The sequence below is a fragment of the Camelus ferus genome, chromosome 33 (assembly GCF_009834535.1).
Source record: "Camelus ferus isolate YT-003-E chromosome 33, BCGSAC_Cfer_1.0, whole genome shotgun sequence".
NCBI lineage: Eukaryota > Metazoa > Chordata > Mammalia > Artiodactyla > Camelidae > Camelus > Camelus ferus.
This window is the reverse complement of record NC_045728.1, coordinates 9273039-9291353: the sequence shown is the minus strand read 5'-3', so window position 1 is coordinate 9291353 and position 18315 is coordinate 9273039. Positions and strand designations below refer to the sequence as shown.

At 43.7% G+C, this 18315-nt stretch overlaps 1 long non-coding RNA gene across 1 annotated transcript; it reads right to left on the bottom strand.

Annotated features, from left to right (window-relative positions):
* Nucleotides 1-307: 307 nt before the first annotated feature.
* Nucleotides 308-17688, bottom strand: LOC116661162. Its single transcript, XR_004316935.1, has 3 exons — nucleotides 17607-17688; nucleotides 11947-11948; nucleotides 308-319 (listed from the first exon to the last, which is right to left on the bottom strand). It is a non-coding gene; the product is annotated as an uncharacterized LOC116661162 (long non-coding RNA).
* Between the last annotated feature and the right edge of the window lie 627 nt (nucleotides 17689-18315).

Genomic DNA, 18315 nt, shown 5'->3' with positions numbered 1-18315 from the left:
AGCTTTGCGTGCGGGACCTCAGGTGCCCTAGAGGAGACGGGGGGGGGGGAGAAGTTTGAAGTTAATTTTGCTCAAGTTTCCCAGAGTTCTTCCCTGCAGGGGCCTTTCCTTGAGTTGCTATGATTCTAGAAGGTTCTATGTCAACATGAAGGGGCTTTGTCCCACCACTAATCCTGCCGTCCGTTAGTCCACAGGTTCAGGCTGTGTTTATCAAACGTCTGCTGGGTGTCTCGCCCTGCTCGCGTCGCTAGTGGTAGGCGGGGCAGCCCCGTCTCAGAGTCTGGATAGATCACTTACTTGTGTATCAGCTCTTCCGAGCCTCAGTTTCTGTGCCTGTAACTAGGAATATCTATGCACCACTTCGTGGCATTTCAGTGAAGAATGCGTGAAAGATGTTTGACAAACCCTGGTTACTTGGTAGATGCTCAGTGATGTAGATTCCTTCACCCTTTCTTTAAATCTGAATTTCTTTATTGCAAAATGTGGATAGAATAACAGCTCTTTCAATGGGAGGTTTTGAGGATTGAGAAAGATAATGCATGTTAAAGTGTTTTGTAAGCTCTCAACTACTGCAGTAAGGATAGCATTATTACAGTCACCCTCAAAGAGCCTCCAGTCATGCTGGAAGGCCATGGCGCACACCTGCGACACTTACACATAGTACACGACTAAGCACCTCAGCACCCCAGCGCCCCACTGCCCTCTAAGTGCTTTGGAGCCGTGTTCTTTCTTCTAACATGAATATGGGCAATAGAGGGGGCTGCGTGGCACCTTTTTATGAATGAATAGTTTTTGAATAGTGCCAAATTGTCCCTCCTGCTAGCTCAGCCACATGCTGCTTGAGAGTTGTTCCCACTTTCCCAGCCGAGCCTCTGGTACCATCCCTCTGGTGTAGCCAGGTGGGGTTGCCTTACTTTTCAACAGACCTATCTTGTCTTGTTCCACATCTGCGTCTTTGCTAATGCAGCCCCCGAAGCTAGCACTGGCTTTCCCCTTTCTGACCACGCCATTCATCGTGTGGCTGCCTCACTTTCTCCGTGTGTTTTGTCTAAATCTTTGTAATCCCCACAACAACAGGCATTGCACATGGTATGTGTTCAATAAATATTTATTGGATGAATGGGTAATTTTCTTCTCCATATTATATTCAAAGAGACTTAATTAAGGGATTAAGCTGTATGAGGCACTGTGCCAGGTGTCCTACTGAGATAATTACAAGAAGGATTCCTGTCCCTAAGTAGCTTAACATCTAAAACTGTTAAACAGATATAAACACTCATTTATAGCAGCCAATGACTTGGGTTCTTAACCTGGAATGTATCAAAAAACCCCTCCTCCTCTGCAACTTCTGAAATTATGTGGAAAAGGTTGCCTCTGCCTGTTCTGGGGATGAGTCCACAACCACTATGAGAGGCGGAGCAGAAGAGAGGGTGAGAAGCAGCAGATTCAGGATTTTATTCTGGATTTATTGACGGATGAGAAAGGACATGAGAGGAGGGCAGGAGCAGAGATAATTTTGGGGTTTCCTATTTGAGCAACTGAGGCTTGCCCAAGTACTGAGGGAGTGATAGTTTGGTGGTAGAGGTGGGGGCAGATTTAGGGGGGAGGGAAATCAATAGATAAATAATAAGAAAGCTTGAAATGTCTATGAGGCATCCAAGCACAGACACCATGGCGCAATTGCATGTATGAAACAGAGCTCAGGGGAGAAGTCTGGGCTGGAGATGGACATTTGGGAATTGTCAGTGTGTGGACAGTACTTAAAGCCACAGGTTTGCTATCACCCAGGGGAGAGGAGGGCCAGGGATGGAGCCCTGGGACTTTCTGAAATGTAGAGATATGGAGAAGGAGGATCCAGCAAAGGAAACTGAGAGGGCAAAGCCACTGATTGAGGAGGAGAACCAGGTGAGTGCGATATCCTCAGAGCCAGAGGAGACTGTTCAGAGGAAGTCAGCGGTCAGCCACGCGAAGTTTCTCTACTGGAAGCTGTATCACCTTAATGTACTTGTTTCCTTGTCTGTCTCTGTTACTGGACTGAATTCCTTGAGTGCAGGATTCATGTCTTATTTTAGAGTCACCAGGGTATAGCACAAAGCTGGATACCTAACTGATACTTGCTCATTGTCTAACGAATGGGAAAAAAAATCTCGAAGGTCAAGCAGGAGAATAAAATGCCCCCCAAGCAGAGACCTCTGTGGCTGAGCTAGGCTCTGCTTCTGACGTGCTTTGGGGGAGATGTAGGGGTGGGTGGGGTGTGGCTTGTCTCCATCCAGCAGGAGACAGGACATTGCATCGCTGTGCCAAAGAGCTGGAGCCTTGGTAGGACACTTAACCAGCAATGTCATGTGTGCACAAGGACACTTGGCTGGGGAGCAACTGCACTTCCACCTCCACCATCTGCTTAGTTAATTCCCAGCCCACTGGCTCCAGTGTCACTTACCTCTTAATTACCAGCCTTGGCTCCCACCTGGCTCAGGAGACCAGCTTTGCATCCCTGTTACATATTTAAGCAGTGACCCAATGAGTCCATCTCTCCTGGCTGAGAGGACTCACCTTCAGCCATCCCATCCCCTCTGAGATGTTCTGAACTTGCCCATTTAGGGGTTTAGAGCAATCTGACATCCTGGTGGCCCTGGCAGCTCGGAGCTAGTTCTGTCCACTCAGGAGCAATGCCCCACAGGACAAACTGGCATTTAGAGGCTTGGAGAGCAGCTGGCACAGAATAAAACCAATTAAGAGGATAGTTGAGAGATGCCTGGGACCCGTGGCATAATCTGCCGTTGGTGGACTTTCCAAGTCGGGATGATGGTAATTACCAGGATCCTGGATGCTCCATATAAGGTTCTGATATTCTGGAAAGGAGCCCAGTTTGGTTGGTTTATCTCACCCCAGATGATGTCTATTCTTGAGCTGTCCTGCCTCTAAAGAAGTTCAGCCTTTTTCAAGTGGAAGAGGTGGCTTTGGGTTTATGGCATCTTGGTTTTATGGCATGACCCCAGAGCTTTCCCCAACTGAGTTGACCCAATATGCCCCCTCTTAACTAATGTTTTTTCATAAAGCCCAGTCAGTAGAGAAACCCCAAAGTTTACCCTTCTTCTTCTGAGTTGAGTTGTTTCTATTCGATTTTATTTTAGTCTTTCCTTGTGTAGGAAAACTTTCCATGACCCTGACAGTGAGGAGGAGCATGAGGTCTAGATCTCTGAGCGTTGAATTCTCATTGGGAGTCAAAATATACACTCCAGTTGTATGTGACACCCCTGAAAGGTAGATTTGTCTCGTATATTTATATGACTGTTCTAGGGAAAATGGGCTTTTATTAGGAAACCAACAGGAAAACGCATTTTCCCATTGCATCCCTTGCTCTCCGAAGGGGAAGGGAAGAGAAAGAGGGCTCTTTTTTCCTCCCCTTTTGCAGATGGTAACTGAGACATAAAAGGAATGAGTTACCCATCAGGTGTATCTGGGACTTGAACCCAGCTTCTTAGATTCCACCACAGACAAAGGTTCTCTGAGGGCAGAAGAATCACATGTGATTCCTGGTTCATCCTTCTGGGATGAAAATAGCAGAACACTGGACTGTTACGGGCACTCGGCTACATCTCCATCCAGCCGGTGCATATCAGAATCTTTTGAAAACTGCACCTCTTGGGGAGTGGTGGAAATGTTAGCTATCTTGATGGTGGTGTATACGTCTATCAAAATTCACCAAATTGTACATTTGAAATATGTGTAGCTTTTTGTATAGGAATCATACCACAATAAAGGTATTTAAAAAAATGAGTGAATGAAATGCTGCCATTTGCAGCAACGTAGACGGACCTAGGGAGTATGATGCTTAGTGAAGTAAGTCAGAGAAAGACAAATACTGTATATCACTTATATGTGGAACATAAAAAAATAATACAAATGAATGCATATAGCAAAATAGAAACAGCATCACAGATACAGAAAACAAACTAGTGGTTACTCGTGGGGAGGGGCAAAGAAGGGGTATAAGATTAAGAGATACAAATTACTATGTATTAAATAGATAAACAACAAAGATATTTTATATAGCACAGGGAATTATAGCCATTATCTTATAATAACTATTCATAGAATATAATCTGTAAAAAAACAAAAAAACCCCAACAAAATCTGAATCCCTATGCTGTATATCTGAAACTAATATTGTAAATCAACTATATTTTGATTAAAAAATAATAAATTTTCAGTCAAAAAAAAAAGAATCTATAGACAGATGAGGGAAAAAAGGAGGTACTCTTCAGAAATAAATTCATTGTACTTAGATGTGTAGAAGTGAATGTTTATACTATAAACTGCTTAGCTGAGTTCCTAATAAAATCTTGACTAATGAGGTATGGGTTAAAAAGTGTTGAAAAACATTTATAACTCTTTTGTCCTCTTGATTGAAGAACTGAGTTCTCTGGAGTTGAGACAGCCACTGCAGGGCTCAGCCGTCATCTCACTAAATCCCGGCAGGGCGGAGAGTCAGAAGCAACTTGGGAGGAACCGGCTCCAGCTACCAAGCCATGTCAATAGAGTGGGTTTTTGTGAGCTGGTGAACTGAAGCTGACCCTTCATTAATCACCAGCTCTTACTAAGCACATGTTCAGTGCTATGCCAGGTCCTTTGGCCAAGAGAGAAAGCCCCCAAAGAGTATGCATTCTAAGGAAGGAATTAAGATAAAATGCTTGAAGCTGGACTGAGCAACATTAAACTAAAAGATGTGTTCTTTTTTTAGAGTCATTTTCTATTTTATACATTCAGAATTTGAATATTAAATACCTCCTATGTGCTAAATTTCCCATATCAAGTGTTGAAAAGTTGGAGTGGTATAATAGTCAGGATAAGCCAGACTATGCTGAAGTAACAACAATCCCCACATTTCAGAGCTTTATCACAACAAAGGTTTGTTTCTTGTTCAGGTAACACATCCAATAAGAGTTGTCAGCTCCACCCAGTCACTCAGAGACCCATACTGATGGAAGCCTGTCATCTTGCAGTTGCACTTTTAGGGGACAGGTGACTGCTAAGGTTTCCAAGGAAGGGAAGAGTAGGATGGATGAGGCACACTGGCTTTCAACCTTCAGCCTAAAGGTGATATCTGCCACTTTTGCTTAGAGCCTGTTGACCTAAACTAGTCATAGGACCCTGAAGTCATGCAAGAGAGGCTGGAAAATATGGAACATTTGAAATTTTTGATGCGCACTAATGGTTTCTGCTACAAATGGGGAGTGACTATAATGATGAATAGAGCCCCTATCCTCAATGTACAAAACTGAGATACAAAGCAGGTGGTGTTAAACCTCAACAGAGAAACACAGATAATGTGCTAAGGATGTTTAGACACTGGATAGTGAGTGGGGCTGAATCCAGGACAGGATTTTGGAGAACATGGTCTTAGAGAGGGGTCTGAAGATGGGTAGACTTTGATAGAATTTATGAACAATACATGTTGGTGGAAAAGCCAAGTAGGAGAGTGAATAGTTGGCAGGAGGGCAGGATTTGTGATGAGGAATAATATTAATGATAGTGGTAACGAGAAATACCCAGGCAGTGCCAAGAATACGCCAGGCCCAATTCTAAGTGCTTCATGTGTATTCACTCTGTAATCATCTCAATTATCCTTTGTCGAAGCTCAAGGCTGTGAAGTAATTGCCCAAGGCTGCACCAGTGTATGGAAAAGCTGGGCTTCTCACCTAGGCTGTCTGGCTCCAGGGTGGGTTAACCACCACCAACCACTGGTTGGAGGAATAGGTTAGGGCGAAATTGCAGAAGATCTAATTTGCCTGAGCATCTCTTGTGAACAGAGGGTCAAAGGAAGGTTTTAGAGCAGGGGAGGGACATGATCAGATTGGCAATTAGATCACAGATTGCTGAGATCTTGTGTGTGAAGATCTGGGAGAAGATAGAAGGCTTTGTGGAGAAGGGGACCGGAAGCTGGGTTCTGAGAGGTGGGGCGACTAGGGTGGATCAGAGAGTTAGGCGTGACTATGGTTTGGAACAAGGTAGTGGGATTTGCCTGACCAACCTGGGGCAGGTCTCCTAGGCTTCGGACTGATGGGGAAGAGCATCACGGGGAGGGATTTGAAGGTCAAGCCAAGGACCTTGATTTTATTTAGTAGGAAGGAAAGAGACATCAACTGCTTTGAAGACACAGCCGAGGAATGTGTTAAGAGGTGCCTCTCTGCCCTGCATTGTCCCCAGTCTGACTCTAGTCATAGGTCCCAACACACCTGGTGTTTCAAAGCCTGGGGGCATTTTCAAAGTCAGCCCGAAAGACTCACTGTCATTCCTTCAAAAGATCTCCTCTGCCCTCCAAGCAATCAAATAATTGAAGTCAGGTGGTTGTTTTCTTCTTTCTTTAAAAAAATTTTTTTTTTTACAAGAACCATTACAAAGGTGTGAAATATTAGACACTTACGCATCTGTGAATAAAATTGGAGGCTAAAACATGTGAGTTCCCATCTCAGCTAATGAACCAGAATACGGTTTTCATTTTTGAACTGCAAAAATGGTCTGCTTTTTTTTGGTCGTCCCTCCAGAAGACTTGATATTTTAATAATTCAGTGTAGCCTAATTACTTTAATTAATCACCTTCTTTTCAGAGATGTCAGTGGGCTTCGTTATTTTCTTGTTACTGTAGGTACTGTTGGAAGTTTTAAGGAGTTTTAAAAATACATATGTAATCATCCAGGTTAACTCTTTTGTGAAGTCTGAAATGGGTGTCATCCCCCTAAGGGTGCTCTGTCCTTCCCAGATGGTGGGTTAGGTCAACATCCCACTCTGCTGTCACACATCCTCCCTATGCCTGGCTCACAAAACTATCTCTGGTCATTCTGTACCTTAAAAACTTCTGTCTGGAGACAAAAGTAAAATGCTATTTAGAGCAAGTCAGTGTTTTTGCATCTTTCTGAGTCATGATGAATATACCGAGAATGGCAATAGCTTTTATTGTACAATCAATATAATTTGCTTCCCTTGCAGGAAAACATAATTAGCTCACAGCTCACACAGTGGTGAGGAAAATGTGCTCATTTCTAAAGTTTGTGGGTGGAGGGTCCTTTCCTGCTTAGACTGAGGGTGTCCCCTCCTGGCTCCTGACCCAGGCAGACCGGGTGTCAGTAAGCTGATCTCTTAACTTTCAAGGCCTTGGTTAGTTCTTTGCACCAAAGAATGACACTGCTTTTGTACCGATTTAATAATACATAAGTTGGATATGCAGAAGCTCGAAGTTAGGGCCCGGCCATGAATGCAAGCTGTATTGCTTAAATGACTGAACTCTAATATTGTTTTAACTGGCCCCATATTTCTCTCTCGCGCTCTTTTTTCCAGGAAAGAGAGAGCTCAGATCTTACCATTTTTACCCATTTCCCCAATAAGCATAAAAGGGCCCCTAATTGATTCATGCATGGAGAAGTGGGAAGAGAAGTCACCATGGAAACTTCCTCCCTCTCTTCTGGGAACTTTTTGTCCCCCTTGGAGGCTGCCCGGCCCCCCACCCCTCACTGCAGGCTGGCTGCCTGCAACGTGGGTCCCGTGCTTTTAATACTCCTGGGCTGTAGTCCTGGAGCCTCCGCTAAGTTCAGGTGGGGCAGCTTTGTGAGCAGCCTGAGGTTTCATGAGGACGGAGAACCAAGCGAGGTTTGAGTGGAGCCCTTGGCTGAAGTGCGTCTCACAGGTTCCTGGTAAAAGCTGCAAGGAGGGCTCCTCTTCAGGGCTTAAGGTTGAACGCTTTTATTTTGAAATGCTGACTGTCTGCAATCAGATTTACTCAGCCTCGACTTTGGCTTTGAACTGAAGCACACATGCTACCTGTCACCTGAAGGGTGCAATTAGGGTCTGCACTTGGAGCTGTGTTTCCTATCAACTGAAGGGTGGCTGTGGGCAGAGCCTGGATTTGTTTAGCTGAAACAGAAAAAGAAAAATCTGTTTTGAAATCTCCCATTTCGCTTTTATCTCCTCCCATTTTCTGTTCATGCCCCACCCTCTTTCCTCCCAAATCTTGGGAATTCAGTGAAATCCACAAGAAATAAATCAATAGTCAGATCAATTCTTGCCATGGATCCAGTAAAGGCTTATGGCTCAAAGCCCTCCTGGTCCTTCTGAGCCTCCTAAAATGTTATATTGCAATCAGAAATGTTAATTGGTTGAAATTGCCTGTGGTCTTAGGAAATGCTCTGATTACAAGGAGAAATCCTTTTATGTTCTTGGATTCCAGCCACAAAATCTCTGAAGTTAGGAATCTGGCAGAGGTAGAGCCCCCTCCGGGGTGTAAATAAACTGGCCAGGTCTATAACCCAATAAGAAGTCAGTTTATTGCATGTGTGTTTCAAGTAACCCATCACACACCCTGCACATTTATTAAAGAAAAGGTGTGGGTAACAGCCAGGGCCCAGACAATGAAATATGGTACAGTTGGTGGATGATTGTCAAGTCTACACAGTTAATGGAGGGAAAGAAGGGGCCCCGCAGGGATCAAAGACGCTCTTTCTGCCCACGTTTGCAAGGAACTGCCTAGAATCGAGCAGCTGAGCATGACTGGCACACAAAACTTTGCTAGCGGGGAGGCTGAGACTCAAAAGGCTTAAGTGAGTGGCTGTTTTATACACCGGGGCTGGAAGCTGGGTGACATTCTCTGCTGCAATGTCCGTACACGGGGTTGTTATCAGAACTGGAGCTTTTGCTGGGCCAGATCTCGCCGTGACCCCCTGAGATGACAGTGCAGTGAGCTGAGAGGAGACTCTGAAGCCTTGGGCAGAGTCACATGATCAGCCCCTGGTTTACATACACAGAACTATTTTACTTACATTGCCAGAGGTTGTTTGGGATTCACCTAATGGTGATCAGGACCAGAGGAAGCATCCAACCCCGCTGCACCCACACTCCCACCTCCCGCACTTCAGCTCTAGCAGAATTGCAGTCCCTGAACAAACGGTGTGTCGCAGCAGGGAAGGGTGTGAAATGTGCCCAGGCTCGTTTGCATACTGCTCCAGACTGCTGGTGACAGTGAGCTATTAGTGAAACCCAGGACAGTGTGAACAATGCAGCCTCTTAATTGCTCATTCTTCAGCACTAGTTCTCTCGGACAACACTACCCACTCACACCTTAAAAAAATAGACTTAACCCCATAAATTTACAGTACCCCCACGTTACTTTAACACAGCAAATACAATAATAGTCCAGCCAGAGAGGGTTTTTTTTTCTTTTGGGTGGCTCCCCGCCCCTCTCTACCTCCATCCCCTTCATTCTCATTGGCTGCTGTGAAGTCCCAGAGAACCAATGGGATTCCTCTCCTTCATTCATGTCCTAGCAACAAGCCCTGTTCCAATCTTTCTCTGCCAAACTAACACCTGAAAAATTACATCATGAATAATGGCAAAAGCAGCAAGGGCCAGAGAAGGGCCTTTTTTTTTTTTTAACTGTCTGCTGCAGGGTTCATTTAAGGTGTTTTAGTCTAGATTCTTAAAGAGACAATGTCCTAGATTTTTTTTGCCTGTTTTTTCAGCACATCGGTGAACGTATAAAATATAAAATGAACAACTGAATGCAGCAAAAGACCTTCAGGTGAAGTGAAGGGAAAGCATTTTGTCAACTGTGTTCTCTGAACATTCCTTTTAAGAGTCTTCTTTCAGGAAGCCCCCCAAATGGAGAAATAGATTGTTCATGCTGTATACTTTGGAGGGGGGAGCGCCTGAAATATCCCAAGCCACAGAAGCTGCCCACCCACTCTCCCATACAAAAAGTCTTCTTGGTGGCTTCTATTGCTCCAGTTAACTACACCCAAGGCCCTTTCTATTCCTGCTTTGGAATAAAGGGCTCATTCTGTGAAGGGGGTTGGAACCAGGGAAGGAATTGCCTTATGAATCTGTGAGCTGCGTGGGGCTGTCGCGGGAAGGGGCCGCAGGGTGGGTGCGGTGAGCACGGGTGTGTCTGTGCACGTGCAGGCTGCAAAAGTAGCCGGGCAGCCGCGGAGATGCAGGAACAACGAGATCCAGATGACCAGGGATGGGGGAGGCGAGGCGGTAGGGAGTGGTCGTGAGGGAGGGAGGGAGCCCGGGAGGGGAAGGCCGCTGCGCGGGCCTGCTTGTTCTCTCCAAGTGTGCAAGGGTTTCTAATGAAAATGTCCACCCTTCTAGGCATTTTTCAAGACCCAGACGCTGATTTGCCGCTTCCGGCTTCCCCCACCCCACCCAGTCTAGCGCAGACAGCGAGCCAGCCGCAGACACAAAGAGCTGCAGCCCTGCGCGCGCGCGCACCGCGGGGAGAGCGAGCAGCGCGGCGGGTCGCACCTGCTCACGTCCAAGTGCACTGGGGCGCAGCCAGCCCGGGCCCCCGTTCCCCTCAGTCCTGGGCCCCGCGGCCCATGCACGCCGGCATCCTGGGCTCCCCGTGAGCTTCTGTGGAGGGCCTGTGGCACGAGCCGCGCAGGGACCCCGGGCCCTCGGGCCCCCGGGCCGTCTCGGGTGCCTTGCTGGAGAAGCAGAAAATAGATATATTCAGTGTCTGGCTCCGGTGCGGAGTTTACAACTCGCCTCAGCCATTGCCTTGGCAGCTGAGTGGTTAGAGGTGTTGGCAGACAGGCTGCCTTGGGACTTGTGAAACCGCATGACTATATAAGGCCCGGGAAGGAAAGGGGAAGGAGGCCAGCCTGAGGGATGGGATGGCGCGCGCGAGGCGAAGTGCAGGGGACCCAGCCGGAGATGTAACCCCCTCCGCCGCCCCGGGCAGCCCCCTGCAGGTTGCAGCGATAAAAACTCCTCCTGCAGAAGTTCTGCGACCGAGGAAAACGGAATCCTGGAGGGTGGGGCTGGGAAGGGCGCTGCCCCCGGTGTCTGCAGGAATAGATGCTCTTTCCCCGGAGGCTGCTTGGCAGCTGCCTCCTCCTCTTCTGGCCTCAGAGTCAACTGGCTTCAGGGTGGGCCAGGAAGGAGACCCAGAAGTCCGAAGTCTCAAATACCTGGGTGTAAACCGCGTTTACTGGAGCTGAGAATTTGAATCCCCTAGTCTGAGGGGCAGTTTGGAGAAACCGTAACTAGACAGGTAGGTCAAGGAAAAGGGAGTGAGGGGAAGGGGTGCTGGAGTGGGAGCTGGGAGTCCCGTATTTGTTCTGGCTCCGGCAGGAGAACCAGAGCATCACTTGTCCCCATCGTGGCTGTTGTAGAGATCAAATCAAAGGATTCTGGCAAGGTGCTTAGAACAGTGTCTAGACTGTACTGTAAGTATCCAGTCAGGTGAGACATGATCAAACCCTCCCCCTGGCCTTCTGCATGGGTCTAGAATTTTGAGTCAGAAGGGACGCCATGCCCAACAGCATCCTCTTTGAAATGCTCCCTTCCCTCCCTTGCTCCTGGGGTGTAACCTCTGTCTGTTCTTCCCCCACCTCTTGGGCACTCCTCCTCATCCCTGTTCTTTGTGGAACCTGCTTCCTCTAGCGGTGCCTTGCGTATTGGTCCTCCTCCCTGCTCACTTCTGCTCGTCTGATCCCATCCTCACAAAGGTTTTGATGATTCGGTCTGTCCAGGTGGTTGCCATAGTACAGCTCAGCCCAGCTCTTCCAGACTTCCAAGGAATGCCAGGAATCAGGACTTTCCAGATCAGGGTCCTCCAGGTACTTTAGATCCGGTATGTCTCTCATCTCCATCTGCCCCTCAGTTTGCTTCTTCATCTTTGTATAGTTATCTCACTGAAGAAGGCTTCACCCATAGAGGTGTCAAGGCAGAAACCTGGCTGGTGTCCTGGACCCCTCTTACTCCCTCATCCCCCATATCCAGCCTTCACCAAGAGCTACCCATGGTACTTCCTATTTAGCAAATAGATCCCCGTGTCTGCCTCCCCACAGCTATCGCGCGAGTATAAGCAGCCAGTCTTCTCACCTGGACTGTTGCATCAACGCTGGTGCACCACCGCGGCGGTCTCACCTCATCGCTCCTGGCCAGGACTCCTCGGGGGCTTTCATTGTTCTCAGGATATACTTGGACATGACTCCCTGCCTTTCGGGCTTCATCTTGTTTCACTCTCTCCCTTGCTTTTAGGGCTCCGCACACTGAGCTTCCTTTAGTCTCTTCAAAATGCTCCCTTCTCACTCAGGGGTGGGCTTCCTAATGCAAAGAGTACCCGCTTGTCCTTAAGCTTCCAACTGGATGGGCGACTCGGGGAGGCATCTCCCGCCCCCTGTAGACTCAGCCAGGTTCCTTTTTATTTATCTCGAACACAGTAGGCGCTTAAAGAATATTCGTGGGATGAACAAATAAAGACACTCTTCCAACTATGTGCCTCCAGTACATTTGATAATCATGATTTCTTGCTACATAAGAGTGCTGAGGTGGGCAAGGCCAGGGACAGAGCCCAGTACTTCTAATCCAATTTATGTAATCTTTTTTGATGACTTAGGATCAACATGATTGAGGTAGAACTTACAGATAAATTACATACGTTAAAATGAACCCGCTTTAATTGTACGCTTTGAGTTTTGACAAGTGCATGTACCTGCATAAGCACCACCATGGCCAAGATACAGACCATTTCTATTACTGTCATGCCTCCTCTCAGGCAGTCACCCCTCCTGGACCTAGGCAACCATAAACCTGTTTGTGTCTGGCTCTTTTTACTCAGTGTAATGTATTTGAGATTCAGTTATGTGGCAGAATGTATCAGTGGTTTGGTAGTTTGTTCTTTGTATTGCTAAGGAATATTGTATCGCATGAATCTATCACAATTTCTTTATTCATTCATCTGTTGATGGACATTTGGGTTATCTCCAGTTTTCGGTATTGTGGTTAAATCAGTCTCAAACATTTTCGTACAAGTCTGTGTGTGAACGTACCTTTCACTTCTCTTGGGTAAACACCTCAGAGAGGAATTGTTAGGTCATAGGTAAGTGTGTGCTTAACTTGATTAAAACCTGTCAAACAGATTTCCAAAGAGTTGTCCTATTTTATCTTCCCGTGAGCGATGTGTGGGAGCTCTTCTGCATACTTACCCACAGCTGTTTTTGCGCTCAGTGACATCTCACCGTGCCATGAATTTTCATTTTGATGATGACTAACAACGTTGGGCTTCTTTTCACGTGCTTACTGGCCATTCGTATATCATCATTTGTGAAATGTCTGTTTAAATCTTTTGTGTCCATTTTAAAATTGGGTTGTTTGTACGCATCTCGCTATTACCAAGTTGTGGAAATTCATATGTGTGTATATATACATACGTTTAGCTAGAGAGATTATCTATCATCTTTCCACCTCTCAGTCTGTGGCTTTCCTTTTTATTTTCTTTATAGTGTCTTTCAAAGAATAGAATAGAAATTTTAAGTATTCATATGTTTAATTTATTATTTTTTCCTTTTATAATTAACACTTTATTTGCTCTAAGATTGATAAGATTTTTTCTCCTGTGTTTCCTTCTAGAAGTTTTGTAGTTGTAAATTTTAGGTTCAGTTTGATGATCCATTTTGAGTTATTTTTTATGTGTAATGTGAAGTAAAAGTCAAGATTTATGGTTTCCCCTAGAAATTCCAGTTTTTCTAACATCATTTGTTGAAAAGACTTGTTTCCAGCATTGAATTATCCTGATAATTCAACTGTTTGAATTAACTGACCAAAATATTGAAAAATCAACTAACCAAGTAATGTGTGGGTCTATTTCTAGACCCTCTGTTCTCTCCATTGACTCGTATGCCTGTCTTCACGCCAATCCCACATTGTGTTGTTCAGTGTCGCTTTATAGTAAATCTGAAAACAGTAGTCTAAACCTCCAACTTTGTTCTTTATCTAAAATTACTCTCTATGTATTAAATATCCTTTGCATTTTCATATGAATTTTAGAATCAGCTTGTCAAATTCTACAAGAAATGTCGATGATTATATAATTTCCTCCTTTTTTTTTTTTTTTGTTCTTATGATGAATTTCAGTGGCTGAATTTAAAACATTAAACCAACATTGTGTGCTTGGTATAAACCCCATTTAGTCATGATGTACTGTTATTTTTATACATTGCTGAATTTAACTTGCTAATACTTTGTGAAGATTTTTGTGACTATATTTTTGAAGGAGATTGGTTTGAAATTCTCTTGTAATTTCATTCTTGGGTTTTTGGTATCACAATGCTGCTGTCCTGTGAAATGAGTTGGCAAATGTTCCCTCTTTTTCTGTTTTCTGAAGAAGTTTTTGTGAGATAGATATTCTTTCTTCCTTATAGTTCCGTTAGAACTCACCCGTAAAATCATCTGAGGTTGGGGTTTATTCGGGAAAAGTTTTAATTTACAAATTCAATATATTTAAATCTATGTTATATTTACTATTTCAGTGCTCTTCATTTCTTTATGTAGTTCTGTCTTTCCATCTGGTGTCATTTTCCATCAGCCTGAATATCATTAACAATTTTTTGGAGGGCAGCTATGCTGGTGACAAATTCTTTAAGCGTTAAAAAAAAGTCTTTATTTTACTTCTATTTTTGAGGAATGTTCTCAGTAAATATAGAATCCTGGGTTGATTGTTTTTCTTTAAAGGTATCCTTCAATTGCCTTCTGGCTTGCATTATTTCCGAGAGAAGTCTGCAGTCATAGTTACTTTGCTTCTTTAAATATGATGTATCTTTTTCCTCTGGATGCTTTCACAATGTTCACTTTACTTACGATTTACAGAAGTTTCACTATGATATTTCTAATCTTTTTTCCTTTCTACATGATCTTTGTTGGGTGCTTTGGATCTGTAGGCTTACAGTTTTTAGCAATTTGGGTAAATTTTTGACTTATTTAAATATTTTATGCTGCCCCTTCTGGGGCTCCAATGACACACATGTTAAACTCATTTATATTGTATGAAAATTGCTGGTGTTATGAGCTTTTATTTCCCAATCTCTTTTTCTTTCTACTGCTTGTCTAAAACCTCACTGGTCTTTCCTGCAGTGTTTAATCTACTGTTAAGTAAGTGTATTTAGGAAATTTTTCATTTCAGATGTAATATTTTTTCAGTTCTGCACCTTTCATTATGCTTCTTTTCCATATCTTTAATTTATGTCACTACGTTTATGTTTTCCTTTAAATCTTTAAACATATGTATATTAGCCGTTTTAAAGTCTTCATCTCCTACCTCCATTGTTTCTATCTGTTCTCTTATTGTTTTATTTATTTATTTTTTAAAATTTACTGGTGATGAGTTACGTATCTAGCAGTTTTTGCTGTTGGATGTCCGGTTGGTGTTGGAGACGCGTATTGTAAACTGTTCTGGGTCTAGGTTCCGTTGTCTCTAAGGAGTAGTGAATTTTCTTTAGGCAGGCCATAGATTACTTGTGCAAGAGCCTGATCCTTTTGAGACTTGTTTCAATAATTTTAAAAGGCGGGTTTATTAACTTTAAAATAAACTTACCCATGGGATAGTTTTGCCATATTTCTAAGGCGTGACTTTTCTCCACCTCTTGACTGCCCCAAGTATCACCAAACTCTCGCCATGCTGGCTAGTTGGAACTTTACTATCTCCTAGCCTCATGTGAGCTCTAGAAATGTTTAGTTTACATCTCCTTAGCATCTGTTCTTTGTCTGGCCTCACAGGGTTTCTCTTCTTTGAGCACGTGAAGCCTAGGACTTAATGAAAGACTCAAGGGGATCACTGTGCAAATTTCTGGGTCTTTGTAGATTCCCTCTCTGTGGTATTCTATTCTGCAAACTCCAGCTGCCCAGCCGACTCAGACTCTGATCTCTGCCTCCTCAATTCAGTAAGACTGCTATGCTTTGTGTGGGCTGCTTCTCCTGGTGCTGCAGCCTTGGAAATTCTTCCAGACAGAATGCTTAGCCTACCACACGGCTCATCTAGTTTGCATCTTTTGTCTCAGGGATCACAATCAAGCACTGCCTGTTTTCTAGTGTCTGAAAAATGATAATTGCATTGCTTTTGTCTGGGTTTCTAGTTACTTCCCACAGGAGGGCAAACCTGATACTGTGGCCATTGATATATCTTTAAGCAGCTTACCTAACAGAATTCTCATTTTGTATATATTCTAGAAAAATTACCAAAGAGTATAACACTTCACAAGAAATGAAGATACACTACCCTCATTAGGTATAACTACTCTAATCATCCTTCTCTGTCAAGAAATAAGATTGACGGATTTGACTTAGTCATGATAAACACATGCTAACCTAAAAGGATCACCTCTTTCTTTTTATAAGTCATCTGTTGAATATTTTTTAGGACTCTGCCTATATTGTGTCCACTATTAAGCTGTTTCCAGAATTTATTTTTCTTTTTAAGTATGAAAACATGTGTCTATTTCTGGTCTTTTGATAACAATAATATTTATAAATAACATCTATTTACTTATAGAGGGCTTACTTTGTGCTGCACAGCATGCTACGTATTTTATGTACATTGTCTTTTTGAATCATCACAATATTATCAGTCAGCTTCTTCTATTATCTTCACTAGGTAGATGGAGGAGCTAAGAATAAGGGATATAAAATAACACCCAAGGGCACTCAACTAGAAAAAGGTGGAGCTGGAATTTGAATCAGGATCATTTGCTTAGAAAATGCCACTTTAACCACTTAGCATCGCTTTTCTCAATCTTCATGATTTCTGAGAATTTTTATTATAATCAAGTTTCTTGATTCTTCTTCGTTTCTAAATTTCATTTACAGTACCCAAGGAATGGCAAATGTGAACAACGATACGCAGACCTTCAGCGTGTAGCAAATGTGTTCTACTGATTAATTCACTTAATCTCTTTCTACTCTTAGGGCATTGCAGGCAAGTGGAACAATATGTAAAATGGCAGAGACTCAAATTGCAGAACTCATTAATTCAAATGCAGTGCGGTCATGTTTCAGAGCGACTTCACATGGATGTTGTGAGGGTGAAAAGAGGAAACACATTTTAGATGCATACGGTACTAATAACGAAGAGTGTGCATGTAAAGTTCATCGATATATTTGGCACAACAATGACTACCACACCTGCATGGATCTAATTAGTGCTTTTCTCATGAAGAATGTAAAGTACTTAAATATAGCATAGTATATTATTGTTAGTGGTTTTTAGGAGGGGAAATCACTCACCAAACAAGACAGACAAGAAAACCATGAGAGCCAGACAAGAGCAATATGTTGGAGGCGGAGGAGACCCAGAGGAGGGAGAGATCAGCCTAATTCTCCTATTTAAAGAAGAAGAAGAATTTGCCTGACAGATGGGAACAATAACAGCTGGGGAGAGGGCATTCCAGGCTAATGGAACAATGTGTACCACAATACAGAGGCATGGAACAGGCCACATTCTCGTTGATTTATATACATATTATATGAATATATAAATATTTGCATAGACCATTCAAGTAAGTTTAAAATCTTAATTTCTTCCCCCAAAGAGTTTGTAACATAACTGCATAGACCAAATGTAAGTATGGAAAGAGAATATTGATAATATATGATAGAAGTCTGATGAGATAAATTCCTAATAAATGAACAAATGAATGATAAATGAATATCAGGGTGTGCTAAATGTGAAGTGATGCTAACAGTGAGACCAATGGAAAGACAGAGGAGAGGATGCTCATTTTTGGGGTGGCATGATTAGGAGAGTCCTTGAAGGAGAAGTAGGGCTTGATCCAGACTTTGAAGGGTGGGTAGAGTTTGCTAAATGGACAAGAGAAGATATCCCAAGAAACACAAAGAACAGTGCGAGCAGAACCAGGCAGGAGAAAGGCCTATTCTGAGGCAGGGAGGGAAGACCATGAGGTAGGCATCACCAGATCATGGTGGGCCCCATGAACGCCACATTGAGTTTGAACTTCGTCCTGTGGATTGTGGGAGAATCCTTAAAGGGTGATGGGCAAGGATAAAAGCACCTTTAGCATTCATGGGCTAAGGTGAGTTACAATCTGGCACGTTAAAAGACATTTCTTACAATTCTTAATTATTAACTAATTAATTATTTAACAGATTAACTAATTAGTTAATAGGTATGAGGATACAGATGGTGAACAAATCTCTACTCTCATGGAGCTTAAATTCTGGTAGAAGAAAGACTGACAATAAATAAATGTATAAATAACATGTCCAGTGGTGTTGGGTTTACAATGGAGAATAATACACAGTAAGGAGTAAAAGAGGGATGGTGAGGTGTGTGATGTCATCAGGGGTGACCCCTCTGACAAGTTGGCCTTTGGGAAGAGAAGGCAGGGAAGAGGTAGCCCATACAGCTCTTCGGGGACTGAGCAGGGAGTGCGAGCTGCCAACAGGAAGGATCTAAGGCAGGAGTGAGCGTGGTGTGTCTGTTGAACAGCAGGGCAGTCACACACGTGGGGAGGATGTTGTAGAGTG